At 40.0% G+C, this 20128-nt stretch overlaps 1 long non-coding RNA gene across 1 annotated transcript in view; it reads left to right on the forward strand.

Annotated features, from left to right (window-relative positions):
* The window catches only part of LOC138283382 (uncharacterized), a 60809-nt gene extending 45092 nt beyond the window's left edge, over positions 1–15717 (forward strand). The window contains exons 2-4 of the long non-coding RNA XR_011201228.1: positions 739–838; positions 3194–3219; positions 15413–15717. This is a non-coding gene — a long non-coding RNA (uncharacterized lncRNA). The remainder of the gene's footprint in view (positions 1–738; positions 839–3193; positions 3220–15412) is intronic.
* The last annotated feature ends 4411 nt before the right edge of the window (positions 15718–20128 follow it).

Raw genomic sequence — 20128 nt, forward strand, 5'->3', positions numbered from 1 at the left:
GTAGATTGGTCCAAAACTTTAATGTTTGTATGGGACATATCGCTGTAATTTGTGTATTTTGAATTTCTTCCACATTGACAATCCTTATTAGAATTTCCACGTCTGTAACACACTGACCCCCGACCATGATTAGATCTCAAGCATACTTTGATTTTGCAGCTACACCACTTCAGTATGATCCCCCATTTTAAGAGGATCACAGGGTCCATGAACATGCATGGACACACTATGTAACGATTCTCCTTATCTCCTCTCCCTCTTGACCGCTTGCTGCCTGTGCAGCCGAGTGGGAGAAGGAGATGTTTTGAATCAGAAGCAGTAAGAATATATGACACTCTGCTACTCTGTTGGCCTTTGTTACCAAACATTCAAATTTTTAACATTTTATCATTAATATTTTCAGCCCACTGTACAAGTATTAGGAAGGGCTCTCCCACCCGAGAATATCTGAATAATGCACAACCCTATAGTGAGTATTCTGCATTCATCCACATTGATACAATACACTTTACTTTAAATGTTAGATCTTTGGGCACTGCTTTAGTTAGCTAATATATTAGATATCTTTTCTCTTCTAGCTCTATCTACATTAATGAGAAAGGGGCCTTTGTTTTTCAATGCTACATCCATGCATTAATTTCTGTACCATGGGTGAGTGCCAATGAAGAACTAATATTTATTTCTTGACTATGACTTTGGCACATATGTTGTTTTACATGTGGATTTTTCACTTTACAGAAACCATTGGACCTATGAGCCCTATACGAGTAGCCCACGTGACTTCCTTTAGATGTGTTTGCTCGGTCACATGAAGAGTGAGTTAGCCATGCAACTCTAGGTGAGTTTTGCATTTTGGAGAGAAGTGATTTATATGAGAACTCACCAGACACATTTTTAACTGACAATATCACCACACAGGTTGCCCCATTTACGAGTCCTGATGAAGATCAATATGAAAGGTTCTGAGTGAGTTAGGATATGCAATTTTAGCTTAGACAGGCTTCATGCAGTTATTTGCATGCACTGGAATTTACATTCCACATTTTTATATTTACAAATAAAAAGATGGAACATAAATTCCAGTGCATGCAAACACCACTTGTCACTTTCCACAAGCACCTCTTCTGCATGTTTCCACCCAATGGTGCAACCATTATCATGTCTTGATTTATTTGTATAAACAACAAAACTTGAATATATACAATATTCTGCATAATTTGGCTCTAGTGTTGTATGTTCTGTTTTATCTTCTCTTTTTTCTTCACAGAGATCAGTGTGCAATAAATAACATTTGTCCTGTCAGGACCATTTTGTTGCTTGTGCTATTATTTATTTCCCAACATTAAATAAAATATTACTGTTAGGAAAAACATGTCTATGGAGCACATCACTAAGCAAATGTTATGAAGATCATTGTATCACAATGCAAACTTCAAACTCTGACCACTTGCATTATATTACAACCAGTGACTCTGCCCCCAGCCAAAATGTTGGACAGCGTTTTAGGTTAAAACATGACACAAAAAGTACTGAACGAATATTTACCGGTTTAGTCACACTTTTGTTCACAGAACAAAACAGGGCGCAAAGGTTATTTGACTGAAAATTAGGGTTAACCCTTAAAAATCATATGAAAGCAGGCACCCACCCTTTTGTTATCAGTGTTAGGCTGCCTCCTGCGGTGATCACATGCACCAAAAGGAGGAGCTTTTTTGAGACGCTGTTTGCAACACTGCCATCTGTGTATCTTACAAGATAAATATGTGTAGAAATAGCATTATATATAAAAATATTCTCACATTGATACCATTTGCCAACCCTTACAAAGCTGCTGTAAATGTAAGTTAATATAAATGTATTATTCTGTTTTTTATCACCAAATTGAAAAAATGCAGAATAGTGACTAGAGTCTGAATTTCATTTTTTTTTAAATCGATGTATAGTCAAGAAAGGTGTTGGACAGTGACTGCAGGGCAGATTTACTATTCTAAATCCACTAAGTGCCTAGTCAGGGCATGGGCTGGACAGTGACTAGAGGGCACATTTACTATTCTAATTCTGCCAAGTGCAAACTCAGGGAAGGTGCCGAACAGTGACTGGGGGTGGATTTACTATTCTAACACTGGTGAAGCAAACAAGGATAAGATGCTTGATACTGACTGAGGGGTATTCTAACTTTGCCAAGTGCATAGTCAGAGAAAGTTCTGGACAGTGACTGGGGGCTGATTTACTATTGTAACTTGAAAAAGTGCTTTAAAGTGCTTAATCAGGGCATTCGCTGGACAGTGACTGGGGGGAACATTTACTATGCTAATGCCTCAATGTGCAAACTAAAGGAAGGTGCTGGACAGTGAATGAGGCAGATTTACTATTTTGACTTTGCCAAGTGCCTACTCAGGAAAGGTACTGGACAATGGTTGGGAAGCAAATTTACCTTTCCAATCCCGCCAAGTGCCTAGTCAGGAAGGGTGCTGGACAGTGACTGGAGGGGCACATTTTCTACTTTTACCTCACCAAGTACACACTCTGGGAAGGTGCTGGACAGTGAGTAGGGGACAGGTTTACTATTCTAACTCTGTCAAGTCCATAGTCACGGAAGGTACTGGACAGTGACTGGAGTCAAATTCAAAAACATTTTTTCTTAGTTTCAGAAGCACAAAAGCAAGCCAATTAAAGAAATTGAAAACCTTCAAACCACAAAAAGAACTCAACACAAGTCTCCAAACCCCTCCAATCCAAAACAAAATCATTTTAAATAAGGTAAGAATAATAACAAGAAGTAATGACATAAAAAAAGCATAAGTAAATGCAATCATGCCAGATGAAAGCAATAATGTGGTATGCATGTCTTTTGTCCTTAGAAACACATTAAACAATGCAAGTCAACACTACCTGAGAAAAACATAATAAAATCCACAAAAACACAGAGAAGAAAAAAACAGAAGCAACAATTCTAAAAGGGAAATGTAATTCCAAAAAGCTAAAGTTAAATTTAACAATCACACTTTATTTCCATTAACAGAAAGTTAACATGTATTTGGTTTATTCTTCAGATCAAACAGCATAAAATAATGTTGCATTCTCAACAGATTGAAAACCATAACTTTCTTTTTTTCCCTGTATAGGGACAAAGCAAGAAAAGGAAAAGGCGTACAATATAATTACTTCTCACTTATTGTTTTCTTTTTTTCAGGTGTTTTCATGGAAGCTATAAGACAAGTAAGTTATATTTAACCCACATGTGGAAATAGACTCCTAAAATATGGTGGGTGTATTTAATGCGAGGAGAGAAGAACTGAGGCCAGGAGTGATTAGAGGTTTGTTGATTATTCCTCATCCCGTTGCAAAGGCAGAGTTAATCATGGTGACACAGTGGAAAGGGCCACAGAGCATAACTACTCTGCCTCTGTAACAGAGACTGAAGTTACGGAAAATATTCAACACATTAACTCAAATGCACAAACCCCTAATGAACCCTAAATCTCAGTTTTGCGGAAGGTAGCACAGAACATCCCTATGCATTTTTCCAGAAGTATGCCCACAATCACAAATCTAAGAAGAATGGTACAACAACAAAAACAGATAAGTAACCCACAAAGAATAACTTTGCAACCCTACTCGGATATTTACATGCACCCTAAACTAACAGAGTCCTTTAATCATATACCATTTTTACTCTATGATAACCAGAATCCTCAAACACGATTATTAGACTTTAGCACACTACAGAACACTGTAACCCAAGAGAAGAGTGCAATTGGCATGATGGATAGAACTTTTAAAAGCAATCTCCATGCATTCAGCCAAATTTATACTATTCTTGCAAACACTACCAATGCAACAATCCCATTAATTTACACTTTGCTGCCTGATAAACAATCCTCAACCTACACAGAGCTTTTACCAGTTGTAAACTTCAAAACAATGAATTGAAATTCTAGAAAATCCTAATTTATTGTAAATTACAAATGATTAATACAAATACTAACATTTACCATGACACCCAAAATGAAAGATTTTATGTCACTTTTTCCAGGCTTATTGGTGAAAAAGTCAAAAAACATCCTTAGCTGAGGTTTATATGGCAAAGGGTAAACTGAATATGAACTTAGAAAACTCACTGCATTGTGTTTTGCACTTCCTAAGTGTGTGAAATTAGCTGTGCAATCAGCATTTTTTTCACAAAATGAGGAAAATGTGGCCTCATTTCTAAGTTACTTCAACGATGCATGAAACTGGCCATTTTAGCAGGTCAGGTCACAGAAACATACCAAGGTGTCCTTTTGAATAGAAAAACTGTTACTCAACCTGCTTAGAGGGAGATGACAAAATCAATAACACCATCAAGGTTTGGTATTATTCTTTTAACTTTTATGGGGAAAAAGTCACCCCAATCTCTATTGTTTCCTGCACGTTTTCAAAAAAGAGCACAGGTTCCAGGAGATGTTAATGGTGAAACCATTGTCAGGAAGTATGAATCCTAGAATAGCTAAAAAGAGTAAGGCAATATCGGAAAGACTATTGGCCAAGTTAAAAAAATGTCCAAGGTAAGCAGGTTAATACTACCTAGATAACATTGCGTAAATCTTACGCTACTAAAACCTACTAATATCTTCAAAACTTCCTCTGCAGTTTTGACTGAATAAATAAATAACCACATTAATTTGGTGTTTTATTTATTTTTAATTGAAAACATGTTTCACTTCTTATCTATACTTGCCTCTTTCTTTAATTCTTGGTGATATTTTAGTAAACCTCTCACCGAGAGTCACTGGTAACCCAACAATCCATAAGGTTTGCATCAACAAAAACCACAAAAAAATCATTCCAATTTTTATGCTGCTTTCTTTAAAACTCCAGAAATGACACAATGCAATAACCACAGTTCTCAAAAAATAAAAACATAAAACAGTCCCAAAACAAATTGAGGGAAAAAATACAATCCTGAGACCCAGTGTTCTGATTTCCTAAGTGTTAGCTTCTACCAGAATTGGAAAAGTAAAAAAAATGGATCTCAAAAATGAAAATGTTTCTTTTTATCCAAATAGGTTTGAAAAAAAATATAAAAATATTTTTTATTTTATTTTTCAAACCAATGTTAAAACAATCGACCATCCGGATGTGCACATATGTAAACAAGCTGTAGGTGGATGTAAACTTGGCTAAAAAATAAAATACATGCATTTTTTTCTAAAATACCATCTATCTACATCCCTTCATGTCTCCCTATAATAAATTGTTGAACAAATATGGTCTAAAAAGTAAATTAGATAGCTCTTACCTTAATGCATGCCCTCTTTGCAACTGATCTTGACCGCAATGCACAACTGCATGTAGAAACAGACACCAAACCTGATTTGTAAAGTTGAAAAAGTAAAAATGAAAAAAGAACAATTTCTCCCACTGAAGTTAGGGCAAAACCATGGGAAAATACAGTTAAAATGAAAATTAAATTGCTTTCTCTTATTCTGTAATGTGTTTTATATATTTAAAAAATAACATATATTCTGTTATAGCGTATTAGTATTTTTTAATTATTTCATTTATTAAATAAAACGTTTATTACAATTACATTTGTTGTGTCTTTGTAATATTTAATTTTAAAATTATTTATTGTTGTACTTACAATTTTTTTCATTAGGATTCCTGTTACAGTATTAATAAAAAATGTAAATTGCTCTTCTAAAAAATATGTAATTAATATAAAAGATTTACTATTAATGCAATAATTAATGCTCAGGTATCTTATTTGATACCTGAGTATTAATACACTACCCCTCCCATTACTTCTATATCCCTTACATCCGGCTTCTAAACCTTTATTAAGATATTTTCAAAATAATTTGAGAAATTATTTTAATAATGATTATATACTTATAAATGATGTTACATATTTAATGCTTAGGTATCTTGGTTGATATCTAAGCATTAATACACTTCAAAGAGCATTACCCCTATGTCCCTTCATGCAGGGCAAAAACAGTGAACTTCAGCTCAGCGGTTAAACTCTTTTTGTGAGGACGAAGAATAATCCACTACTAAGAAAATGGATCATAGTCCCTCACACTCAGCATGGCTGCATCATATAGCATTTTCCTAACTTTTGGATATGTTTCATGAAGTAAACTACACAAGGCCCTTTCATCGGAGTAAGAAACTTATTCCAGACCAGCTACATTGATGATGCACCTTTGCCTGCTCTAATCAACTGTCACCAGAGCTGGTACCCCAGGTCCCATGCGTCATCGCATTCCAGGACACCATGCAACAATCACAGAACCAGTATGACAACATATCATACATATGTCCTTTCTGTACACAATAAAGATAAACACAAACATGAACCTAAGAACTTTACACATATGGTTAATAATAATTGCTATAATTTAAATGACCCTTCTTTTATAACACAAGATCCTTTGGTACCCAAAATATTACTTTTTTCTCATCCCAATTCCCTTTTATAAACAAGCAAATAATTTACATTACATAATATCGAAATCTGCAAGGAATGTGATGCTGCTGGTTTCCCCTACCTTGTGATTTGACAACATTGCATCCATCAACTTCCACACTACTCCTAACATCCTCCATTAGTCTGCCTTTTTCTCCCATCATTGCCATTTCTGCATCATCCATCAACACAAATCCACTGCACCTCTGTTACTCCTCATCACTACCTTCCCATCTCTTACATACTTCATTGTCTATTTCTGCCCATTCTTTAAAACAGCAGGCCACTCACGAAGCTCTTGGACTTCCATGGGTTTTGAAAATCTATTGACTCCATCTCCTTTTCCTCAACCTGACTTCCATATAATCCCTTTCTTCAATCCTTCTCCATTCCCTCAAACACACCCTTCTTTTGACCTTCTTCATTCATTTATCCACTGAGGTGACAGCTTTGTTCTTGCTTCTCTTCCCCTCATCCTCACAAAAGGTTTATCACCTGCAACCCCATTCTGTGTGGTATTGTACACACAAATTTTTCCTTCCACCACATCCTTCATATTCTTCCTACCACTCACCACCATCTGAAGTAAGCTCAGTCCTGTTATCCATCACAAAAATTCCCTGACATCTTTCTCTCATGAATATTGCTAGATTTAACAACATTTCCATACATTATATTCCTCATAAATTCCACCATCTCCCATCTGGAAAATACGCCCACCATTGCCAGTGCAAACCTTTCAGGCTCGCCTAAATAATCCACGGGACCTATGGAGTCCAAACATACTTTCAGCCACGCACTTCCCCATCCCTCAAAGAATCAATGCCTTTCATTCCTACCTTCAATCATTTCTTACTCTCTCTGCACAAAAAAAACACATTCCTTCTTCTCATTGTCAATCCCTAGCCATCAAACCCTCTACTTCAATTGTTTCTTCATAAAGAATTGCTCCAAATGACATTCATGCACCAACGTCATCAGTTCCCATCTCACTCCTTCCAGACTTTGCGCCTCTCATAACTAGCGCATCAGATGCCCCCATGCTTAATTCTTGTTGCAGCATCACATAACAACGTAAAGATGCGCTCAAACCCCTTCATGTCTCCATCTTTCCAAAACACTCCTCACTAAATCCTTGAAAACTCCATCCTCCCATACAGCTGTTTCCCACTCTTCACATGTAACAGCTCCAAACTCTCCTTCCAATGCATTCTCCACACTTTCTACCACACATACCATCTTACTTGGTCCTCTTCCTCTTTATTTTTCCTTAGTGGCAATCTCGACAAGCAATCAGCTTATACATTCTTCCATCCGAAAATATACTCTACTTCGTACCAGTAGTTTTGTAAATTTGATGCAAAATGTGTTAATCTGACAGTGATTCCTGGTTGCAACACCTTCATCAATGGTTTATGATCCATTTGTAATGTAAAATGCATTCCCCACTAATAGGTTCAGAAATACTCAACACCCCCACACTGCTGCCAAGGCTTCTCTCTCAATGACTGCGTTATTGTGTTTGACTCAGGGATATTGATGCAAATGCTACAGGTTTGCCCACTCCCTCTCATGTTGTAATAGGACTCTCCCACTCCTATGGGTGCTGGCATCAACCATCAAAATACTCTTGTTCTTGTGATCAAATGGGGTTAAGATGTCAGCATTTGCTATTTCAGCTTTTATTCTCAAAAAATGCTTGCTTGTTTCTCTCACCCTAAATTCTTTCATCTTCCATGGTAAATCTCTTAATGCCTCTGTTTTTTTTTGCAAATTTGTGAACAATGTTTTCATAGTATTCTACCACCCCCATGAAGAGTGCAAGTGACCCTTTCCCAGCGGGGTTGGAGCTAATCTGATAGATGTTACCAGATCATCATTGGGCCTGATACCATGCTCTAAAATGGTATGCCTCAAATATTATATTTCTTTTAGCAACAACTGACACTTTTCCTTTCAAAGCATTAAACCTGCCTCATCCAGCACTTTCAAAACTTTAACAGGAACTATGTTGTGTTCTTTCCTTGTTTCCCCAAAAATTAATATGTTGTTTTGAAAGAAATGCATATTGAAAATATCTCCCAAAAACCTACTCATCGTGTGCTGAAACACACTCCACATGGAGACCACCCCTAAAGGGAGTTTAGTAAATTGAAACACACCCTCCATTGTGATGAAAGTTGTGTAGTTCTTGGATTTGGGATATAATGTAATCTGATGGTATGCAGATTTTAAATCCAATCTGGTGAAAAACTTTGCATCATTGAGAACCAATAACATTTCTGAAATGCTAGGGAGTGGAAAACTATCAATCACGATACACTTGTTTAGTGACCCCAAGTCTACACAAAACTTCAGATGACCATCCCCTCTCTTGGTGATCACTACTGGAGACAGCCACTCTGCCACTGCCACTGCCACTGGTTCAATAGTTCCCTACATGTCAGCCAACATTTTCTTCATTTTATTGCGATCTGCTATGGGAGTTTTGTGCACACCATGTTTAACTGGTTTGGTGCCCTCCTTGAGTTTGATTTCATGAATATAACCCTTCAGCAAGCCAATGTGTTCCTTGAATACCTCTGAAACTTTCTCCAATGTGGTTTGTCTCAAAAATGTGTTCACTGGACCAAAGATCCAAACCAAAATATAAATAATTTTGCTGCACACAACCTAGTAATGCAGGATCTTCCTGGAATACATATATTACCCTTCTGCCTTCCTTCCTTTAAACCAGATCACTACCCAAAACACTACCTACATTATGCACTCCATTCACTCAGGATCTCCCATGGAGCCCTATCCTTACCACATGTTCAACCGCAGGATCAACACCATCAGCAACAAGCTCACTCACATCCTTAACTTATCCATCACTGCATTCACCTACCCAGAAGACTGGAAACATGCCGGAATCAAGCCTATCCTCAAGAAACCTTTGGTTGACCCTGACAAACTCAAAAATGTCAGACTGATCTCCCTACTCCTCTTTCCTGCCAAAGTCCTTAGGAAAGCCACCAAACTGCAACTCATAGAATACCTTGAAAACAACAACCTCCTGGACACTACCTAAACAGCCGTCTGCTCCAACCACAGCACTGAAACTGCCCTTATCCCCACCACAGATGACATCAGAACCCTCATGGATCAAGGAAAATCAGCTGTCCTCATTTTTCTCTACCTCTCAGCAGCTTTTCACACTGTCTCCCATCATACCCTTATCAAGAGGCTCCCCCAGATTGGCATCCAGACAGTGCTCTCAAATGGAACAAATCCTTCCTATCCAGCAGAACCCAATTAGCCCTCCAACCTCCCTTCTCATCTAAACCCAAGAGCATCATCTGCAAAAAAAAACAAGGATCCTCCCTCAGCCTTACCCTCTTCAAAGCATGACCCCTTTGCCAACATCATCTGGAACCACAGACTCAACATCTCATATGCCGACAACAGTCAACTCATCCTCCCACTATCCAAAGATCTTTCCACCACAAAAGCCAACTTCCACATCTGCATGACCAACATCACCAGCTGGATCTACGACAACTGCCACAGACAAGACTAAAGTCATGACCTTTGAAAGCACCATCTCTCCATGGGACGACTCCTGGTGGCCTGCCACCCTGGGATCCTCACTCACCCCCCCTCAAGGCCCAAGTCTGCAACCTCGGTATTATCCTCGACCACAAACTCTCCATGAAGGCCAGATCAATGCAGTCTCCTCTGTCTGCTTCCTCAAACTCCGTATACTACGCAAGATCTTCAAGTGGCTCCTGGTTTTCAGCAGAGGCACCATCACACAGGCCTTTGTCACCCACCACCTGGACTATGGCAACACTCTATACACCGGTATCACTTCAAAACTCACAGTCTACAAATCAAAAAGAACACAGTGGTCAAACTCATCCTGAACCTCCCGAGAATGACCCACATCACCCCCACCTCAGCAATGTCCACTGGCTTCCTGTACACAAAAGATGCCAATTCAAGATACTGACCCATGCCTACAAAGCCCTTCCCAACCAAGGACCTGCATGCCGCAATGACTGCCTCAGATTCTACCTCCCATCCTGACACCTTCGCTTCACCTCTCTCTCCCTCACCAACACCCCTCACATCTGCAGCTGCAGTATCAGAGGCGCTCCTTCTCCTACCTTACTGTAAAATCTTGGAACAGCCTCCCCATCCACCACAGAACAGTGCCCTCCCTCCAGTGATTCAGAAAGGGGCTCAAGTGACTGATCACCGAGCAGCAGAACATGGCACCTGGATACCCTTATGGGTGATTAGAGTGCTGTACACATCCCAAATGATTGCTTGAAACTCGAACTTAGAATCCACAAAACTGATAATATGTATAGTGTGTCCCCCATACCCTTTGGGTTGAATGTCACTGGGTTTTAAAGTCACCCCTGGCTATTTCGTGGCAATGACTTCTTTTGGAACAATGGTATACCTCAACCCTGGGTCCACCATCAGTTCAATATTTATACCATTCACTAAAATTTCAGAGATGGGTCTATTTCCCCTCACTCCTTCTCTGCTTTCAACACAGAGTACTCTTTCAGGTATACTGTCCTCTTCCTCCACCCATGCCACTCTAGCTTTTTGGTCACTCTTTGCATACACATGCCAAATGTTCCCTCTTTCCATATCTATAACACTCCTTGTCCCATGCAAAATACCCCTTGTAATCAGCAGCATGTCCCATACTTCCACAACTGTAACATCCCTTATATCCTGACTTATTGCCATTCTTCCACCCTTGTAACATCCCTTATATCCTAACTTATTGCCAATCTGGCTTGACTTCTCCTTCATTCTTTCCACACTGTTTTCCCTTAAGATCCATGTAGTTAGATGCTCTTGCTGCTCCTTATCTCTTTTCTTCATAACAGTGACTTCCTCAAAATGCTTTGTTTTAATTTGTTGCATTTCTCTCATACATGTCTGAATCCTCCACAATTTTTGCAATTCCAGTCACTTCTTGCAATGTGGAATTTCTTGCAGCCCACAACCTTGCCTGCATTCTCTTATTTTTGCACCTCACAATCAACTGGTCTCTGATCATCGGATCTGTCATTGTACCACAATCCCATTTTATGGCTAGCTCCCACAGCCCTGACATTAATTGATCTATTGACTCATGGCACTCCTGAGGCTGACTGTAGAACTTCTGCTATTGCGTGAGTATGTTCACTTGTTTTCCAAAGTATGCTTCAAGTCTTTTTCTTGCTTTAATATAAGGATCCTCCATTTCCTCTTCTTCTGCTCCCAATACTACAGGCATAAATTTAAAAACATGTTGCCATTATGGAATCTCAAACCATCTATGGCTTTGAAATAATTCTCATAGGGGAAAAGCCAGATTGTTGCAGAAACATTGGATGAGTTGCCACTGCTTGTACTGCTTGACCCTCCTTTGCAAACCTTTTATTGTTTTTAATACTCTCTAAACGGTCCTCTGTTTGTTTCACCAAATAGTGACTTTGTAAAGGTGACCTTATTTTTCCAAATTATTTCCTACACAATCCTCTGTTTGTTTCTACCAAACAGTGACTTGAAAACAACTGAGGGGCTGATTAAAGAGCCCCTAGCGCCTCCTTGCAATTTTTTTTAATGCTAATGTGGCCCAAGAAAGCCAAAATATCCACGCCAAATTTACAAAGTGGCACTATGCATGCATTTCACCACTTTGTAATGGTTTGCGCCATATTATGCCTGCACCAAGCATAATGTATGCAAAGGTGGTGTTCCCCCGTTAGTGGGGATGAATAAATGGTACAAAGAAATCTAAGAGATTTATTTTGGCACTTTTAACGGCTGCTCAGAGCAAGCATTAAAATGAGGCATGCCATTGTTTTCAATGGGCCTCAATCGGCTTTGCAGGATTAGCCAAAAAAATGTTGATGCTAATCCTTCAAAGCTCCGAACTAGCATCAAAAATGTTGACGCTAGTTCCCCTAACTACTGCCAGTGTGCACCTTGTCTTAGATACGGTGCACACATGGTGGCGTTAGGAGGGCACTAAAGGACGCAAGAAAAGTGGCGCTGCACTTGATGCAGCGCCACTTTTCTTAAATCAGGACCATAGTCCTTTCTTTATGTTGCCGACAGTTTTGGATCTTTATTCTTCATGATCAAACACTGAAAATGTATCTTCTGTCTCCACACTGCTATGCTGCGTCACATTTGTGTAGTTTGAAATGTATCTGTCCCTGAAAATAAGGTGTCACCTTGTGACTAATAATGCTGAAGTATGTGCTCTGTTGACTTGTTTTCATGTTGTACTTGCTGCCGGCGAACAATGCTGCAGCATTTACACGCAGGTGTCAGCTCATTTCAGTGCTCCCTCTTGTGCACGGCTCCTGCGCCACTCTTAAAGTTGAATACGTGCTACTTGCAACTAGCGTATCAGACTCTAGATACTGTTACTATTTGACACAGGGACTTTTGATACATTCTAACTGTTGGGCCTTAACAACATGATGGCAAAGGTGATACTGTACTCACAGTATTAGCCCGACACAATCAAATTCTGCCCCCTTAACTCACCATTCACACAACGGTAGCTGACACACAATCAAACTCTGACATACCTTCAACATGCCGTATTCTCTGAGCCCACCTTCACTGTAGCTGATAGATGTGTAGAGCAGGCAATCTTTGCCATATTAAAAGTGCATTACACAAGGCTGTTTGATCACGGGAAGAAATGTATTCCAGACAGACTACATCAATGAAGCACCCTTGCATGCAACGATCAACTGCCACCAAAAGTGGTGAAACAGGTTCCAGTGCATCTTCGCATTCCACGACACCATGGCAACAATCACAGAACCAGTATGACAACATATCCTCACACTACACAGAACTGCTCTGCTGTACAACATGCCTAAAAGAAATTGACAAAGCCAATACAACGCCCATAGGTGACACCTGTCGGTTTTGCCAATGCTTATTAATGCCAGCCTCCCAACCCAGTGGCTGATTGAGGTACTCTCACTCAGAAAGGCAATTTAAAAGAACAAATCTATGTTGGTTGCATCTGATGAGGAGAATGACTTCAAGTTGTAATATATGGATTCTAGTAATTCACAGCAGCCCGCACCACTAGAGCCCTAGATGCCTAGGCAGCATTTTCTCTCCGGAAACAAGTATATACACCCTCTTAATTACTTATTTGTTTAGCATTCGGACTAGGAGCCTTCATTATAACTTTATTTTTCGGTTGGGCTTAATAAAGAAGCCACTTAGCTCCTCACAATTCTTTACCTTGATTGGTGGTGAGTGTCAAGAGGTCTGATCACATCAATCTCTTGTTTACTAGTTTTACTCAGAGGCCCCGTTTAAAGTCAGCCTGATTAACTGCGATGTGAGGTAACTCCTATTTCCTTACATATCGCAATTACGATTTGTGTGATACCACTCACCCCAGCATACATTTAGTCAGGTCACACCTGGAGCTATTGCGTATGGGGTAAAATAAATTGCATAGGAGTAAAATAAAATTATGTACAGATTTTGATGTGTGCTTAGTCTGACTCTGCCCTTTCATCACTCGGATTGTCCTACACAATAAAGAGTACCACATACCTACTTTCATTGCGCAAACCTCTTTAAAACAGTTTGTCACGTTGGTTCCCTCTCATCAGAGGATTCAGAAGTTGAGTTCTTTATTTAATTTGCTTGTTGTTTTCTGCCTACGACATTGTGCTAAATATAGGGTTCATTTATACACAGCTTTGGCCGCGGTCAGAAGAGGAAAACCGGCGGTCTCCCGCCGGTTTTCCGCTGCCCATAAGAATCCTCCATGGCGGCGCAGCTCGCTGCGCCGCCATGGGGATTCTGACACCCCATACCGCCATCCTGTTCCTGGCGGCTCTGCCGCCAGGAACAGGATGGCGGTATGGGGTGTCGTGGGGCCCCTGGGGGCCCCTGCAGTGCCCATGCCAATGGCATGGGCACTGCAGGGGCCCCCGTAAGAGGGCCCCACTTTGTATTTCAGTGTCTGCTTTGCAGACACTGAAATACGCGACGGGTGCAACAGCACCCGTCGCACCTTCCCACTCCGCCGGCTCCATTCAGAGCCGGCGTCCTCGTGGGAAGGTTGATTTCCACTGGGCTGGCGGGCGGCCTTTTGGCGGTCGCCCGCCAGCCCAGTGGAAATCCCAGAATCACCGCAGCGGTCTGACGACCGCGGTGCGGTGTTCTGGCGGGGGTACTTTGACGGGCGGCCTCCGCCGCCCGCCAAGGTAAGAATCAGGCCCTGTATGTGCTTTAGAAATTGTGTAGGTAATTAAAGGCACGGTGAAAGTTGTTGCGTCGTTTGCGCAGCGCAGGTGCAAAAACTCGCCCATGTCACCATCTTTATATGGCCGCGCCTAGTGGTTGAAGTGTAAATGAAGCCAATTCTGCTGTAAACAATGAAGCTTTGTAGAGAGCATTTATGAACCGGAAGTAGCATACGAAGTGAGGCAGTCAAGATGTAGTAACCAGTGCTCCATTTCAATGCAGTCACGCATCACACAACACATATTTTTAAACGAGGAGCACATATAAAAGTTCAGTTACCCTGCGCCTATCCTAGCCAACACATTTTTCCAGCATTTTTGTTTGGGCAACTTCTACAGATATTATGGAATAGTAAAACGTGCTACACCAGAGTGGAAACTCTATTAGCAGGCTTAACAGTAATGCACCCTAAAACAACCATAATCGATAATAATATCTATTGCATTTCATTTGAAATAAACCGGCTCATTATGGATGTACCTAGGGTATTTGAAAATAATCAAACTAATTAGACTTGTATAAATTAAATCTAAAGTAATTATTGATATTTTTAAGTGCAATATATATTCTGAACACCGCAAGCTGAAGTAAACAAACCTTGTTTGAAATCAACATCTATGAAGGCTAAGTCAAAATAATCTAGCTCTCCTCTCTCTGTTTACCCAGAGCTCTGCGGGGGGAGCGAGCCTTTGGAGCTTTATTAGAGGGCAGAATGGAAGCAGCTGGGTTCAGCGCACTAATGACGGAAAAGATGGAAATCTAAGCACAAAGAAACATCAGCTGGGGGCTCCTTTGTGTCCCTGGCCGGGGGACTGGCGCCCTTATATAGGTTTGTATAAAGGGAGCAGATTTAAAACACCCAGTTCAAAGTATAGAGAAATGACGGCTGGGGTTACAGAGCTTTGTGGTTCGAAATGATGTGGTGCACAGATGTATTTTAAAATTACTAATAAATCAATGTATTAAAAAAATATTGTTAAGCAATATGCTATGGAATAGTTTGATATTAAAACTCTCAAATGCCTTGCTTTTCATTTCATTAGGAATATCTGCATTAGGGAACTCAAAGAGCGATGATTATTCTCCCCGTAGCGCTTTTTAGGATAATTTTGCTTCCAAATGGTAAATTGCGTAATAATGATGCAGCGGGTCCTAAAGAAACAAAGGAAACTGGACTCTCCTTCAACTGGTTTGGAAGTAAAAAAAATACTATATTTGGAGTGCAGAGGACCACTAATAACGCAGGTCCCTAGTGTCACTGCAACTGCTGCACTATTGATGGCTACGACCCTACTGGTGCTTTCCCCTTACCTTTCCAGGACCTAAATAACGGATTAAAGGCCACATGTACAAAGATCAGGTTTTGTGACCCACAAACTGCGAGTCTTAGCAACTCACAATTTGCGAGTCACAAAACCGTATGTACAACAGTGTACTTTACACTGTTTGCGATTCCCAATGGGGTTGCAAATGACCTACCTCATGTACATTCATGAGGTAGGTAGCAATTTGCGACCCCATTGGGAATGGCCACCCTCACAGGGACGGTGGCCTGCTGGAGACAGCAGACCACCATATCTGTGACTGCTTTTAAATAAAGCAGTTTTTTTTTTTTTAAATGCAGCCCGTTTTCCTCAAAGGAAAACGAGATGCATTTCAAAATCAAACATTAAAAGTTTTCTTTTCATGTTTTCAGAGCAGGTAGAGGTCCGTGGGACCACTGCCTGCTCTGAGAAAATATTTTCACTGCCATTCACAAAGGGGAAGGGGTCTAATGGGGACCCCTTCCCATTTGCGAATGGGTTAGCACCAGTTTGAAACTGGTGCTAACTGTGAATGTTTTGTGACCGCATTCACGGTCACAAAACAATCATATATACCATTTGGATTCAATATAGGGAAGGGGTGCCCTTGTCACGCCCCTTCCTAATACCGAATCGCAAAACCCAAACTGCGATTAGGTAACAAGTCAATGAATCGCAGTTTGGGCTTTGTACTTCCCAAGAAGCATTTTTCAAGTCACAAACGGGCCGATTTATAGAATCAGCCTGTTTGCGACTTGAAAAATGCTTCATACATCTGGCCCTAAATGAAATAATACCTCACTGTGTAAAAGTGTTGCATAAATAAAAAAAGTTGCATAAGAGTGCAGCATGATTTGTGACGGAGGCCTACGTTTTATTTAGGCTTGTTCTCTGCATGTTCCATCGTCTTATGATAAAAGGTGTATCTCTTTTATTCTGCATAACCATGTTGTGTGCTAGAACTTGGCTTCAGTTTTAGATTTCGTCTGTGTCCAAGCTTAGGCCTTTAAAAGCACTTTTTTTTCCTTAAGAAAAATAATTCCTAGATAGTATAATAGATTCCACATGTATGATGTGTATGAACAAGGGATTTTCACTGTAGAAAGAGAAACAATGAAATTAGGAATCTTGTCAATTGAAGTTGAAGGAGGGAGGAGCCTCGGTTTTTTATGACTCAACATGAACTCGATTGGCTCCAGCTTAATCTCTGCACCTGCTTACTTGTAAGCTCCACCTGCTGACAAAGGTGTGACATTTATAAGCCTGCTACTGTACTTTGCTTGTTCTATAAATCAGATTGTGTAACTGCACTTTAGAGTGAAAAAAAGAACTGTAAATTGAAGGTGAGTTACATAGCTCTCTCTGCCCTTGTTCTTACTTCTCCTCCTGCAATGGACCTTTTTAGGATGCCTGAGTGGTAAAGAAGAATTTGAACCAATCTCAATTTTTAATTTGCAGTGCAACCTATTTGGCCACATATCAAATACCAGAAGACGATAAGTAAAGTTCAAAAGTTTATGATAAGTTAAGGGTCAAAGTAATGTAAATGAATCTCAAAAACATGCTATAGATGTAAAACATCACTAAGGGTGAAGTAAAGTGCCAAATAACATTAAATCAAGCAAGTTTAAGGCATCCAAGAATTTCAGCTAAGGCAATACAAAAGATGAGAAACAATGGTGCTCTGTATATAGGTTTAATTCCTCCTGTCTAATCATTGGTTAAGCCTACGTTAATCTAGACCCTGAATTAAACTAAGAGAAATCCTAGTTGATTCTTGGGACGTAGGGAAGTGTCAGCATAACAAAAATGTCTGTAGAAGTTCTGATAGAGAGGTATTGCACAGCATAAAGCCACAAAAAGGAGTAAGGGGAGAAAGGTCTGTACCCCTCCAAGTCTCAAGCGAATCTGCCCTCGGCTACTGTGTGGATACTAATTAAATCCACAGAGCCTTGAGAAAATCACATCATCAATACCTTTGGTTTTCCATCTTCTTTACAGTTGAAATAGGCAACTCCACCCTGGTCTTCCCTCCCACAGACTGAACATCAGCACAAGCATGGACATCTCCCGGTGCCTGGTACACAAAGAGGAGTCTTCTCAGCTTGTTAGCGCTTCCTTGTCCTTGCCAAAGTATCCACCCGGACCTCACAGTCTCTCATACACAATATACCTTTCATTAACTGTAGAATCACACAAACACAGCTGCAAGGAAAGAACATTGCAATGCAAGCAAAACTCCATGTTCAAAGTTAAATACAAATTCAAAGGCTTGAGGCCAATAAAATAGTCCATGCACATTCAAAATACATGATCATAGATGCATTTTGTAATTATGAATGATAGTGAAGATTCATAAATGAAACATTAATATATGCAGTTTTAATGCATTCATATAAATTACATTATTGCATAAATATAAATGTGAACTATTACCACAATTTGGCATGTTTAAGTCAGACAGAACGCAAACCTATATGAGTTTCTAGTCTTCTGAAGTGAACACACCTTCATAATGTGGTTTTGGTGCTCCACCTCACATTAGTACATTAAGGCACACAATATATATGTTGTTGACTACATTATGGGGTTACTTTTGTACTATGAGGGTACATCGAAAATTGAGTGTTACCAGGAGTAACCTCAGCTCTTCTCATTCCAATACACACTGGCTAACTACAGCCCCATTGGCTTCTCCTTTGCGCCACTCACCCCCCTTTAAAGCTCCACACACTGGCGTGAAGCTTCAGTGACATGCCAGAGCACTAAGCACACAAAGTGCATTGGAGATGAGGAGGCCAGCTGGCCTCATTGCATCTTGGGCCACGACCCTGGTCAATTGTTAATCTGGAATCCAGGCCACATTGCAGGGTGGTTTAGGTCACTAGAGTGTTTCACCCTGAAGGTGATGGTTGCGTTATTCACTAGGCAGTATATAAGCGAATTTGCTTGTAATTTGTGAGGAACTGATAAAGATTCAAATAGGCTTCACGTATGGGCATTTGTATTTCCGAGGAGGAAGAAGACTTCATTATGAAAGATGGAAGAGCACCAGATTTGGGGCCAGATGAAGAACCTTTTTACCGGTCGCAAACAGGCCCATTTGCAGCATCATCCCCCTTACGAATGCAAAGAGGCTTTCTGCCATGTACCAAAGCCAAATAGCGATTCGGTAACCTGTTACTGAATCGCATTTTGAGTTTGCAATTCAGTATTAGGAAGGGGTATGTTGAGGGGGGGTCTCTTGCTAATGCCAAATCGCAGTGGTATGTGTGAATGTTTTACAACAAAAATGCTGTCGCAAAACATTTGCATCCTACCACCAATTTCAAATTGGGGGTACCCGGTTCTCAAAAGGGAATGGGTACCCAGAGGACCCCTTTCGCTTTGTAAACGTTCCTTAGAGCACTTTTTAAAGAGCGGGACGTGGTCCTATGGACCACTGCCTACTCTTAAGAAATAAAAAGAACATTTTTCATTTTTTAAATTACATTTATTAAACGCATCCCGTTTTCCTTAAAGCAAAACGTGCTGCATTTAACAAAAAATATTGCTTTATTTAAAAGCAATCGCAGACTCACTGGGAATCGCAAATGAAACTCAAAAAGAGTTTCATGCATTTGAAATTTTGGTAATGAAATCTTGTGTAGATGTAAGCAAGACTCCTAGTCACATTAGAAACTTTCATTACATTTTCGAAAAAATGTTGAGGTGATGCTAAATACGATTTGCTGTCCACATAAAAATAAAGCTGTATCAGTGATATACACTACCCCACAGTTTTAGGAAAATGTTTATATTTCTCAGGTAGTTTATAAGACGAATGCTGCGTAGAGCTGGGAAGAATCCTAATAAAGCAAATCGAGATCTGGGCTGTCAGTTAGGACGAAAGTTAACATAAAGGGTAAGCATGCTGAGGAAAAATATAGATAAAAAGAGATATGAATTATCTAGAAAAATTTGATTTATTTCCATATCCCCACTTGTTCATAAACTGAGTTAAAAAATGCCTAACCTGAATGCACAAGAGTGCTACCGTGAAAGCATGGAGGACTTGAAGCACTGCATCACTCAGATA

The sequence above is a fragment of the Pleurodeles waltl genome, chromosome 3_1, assembly GCF_031143425.1.
Source record: "Pleurodeles waltl isolate 20211129_DDA chromosome 3_1, aPleWal1.hap1.20221129, whole genome shotgun sequence".
NCBI classification, from domain to species: Eukaryota; Metazoa; Chordata; class Amphibia; order Caudata; family Salamandridae; genus Pleurodeles; species Pleurodeles waltl.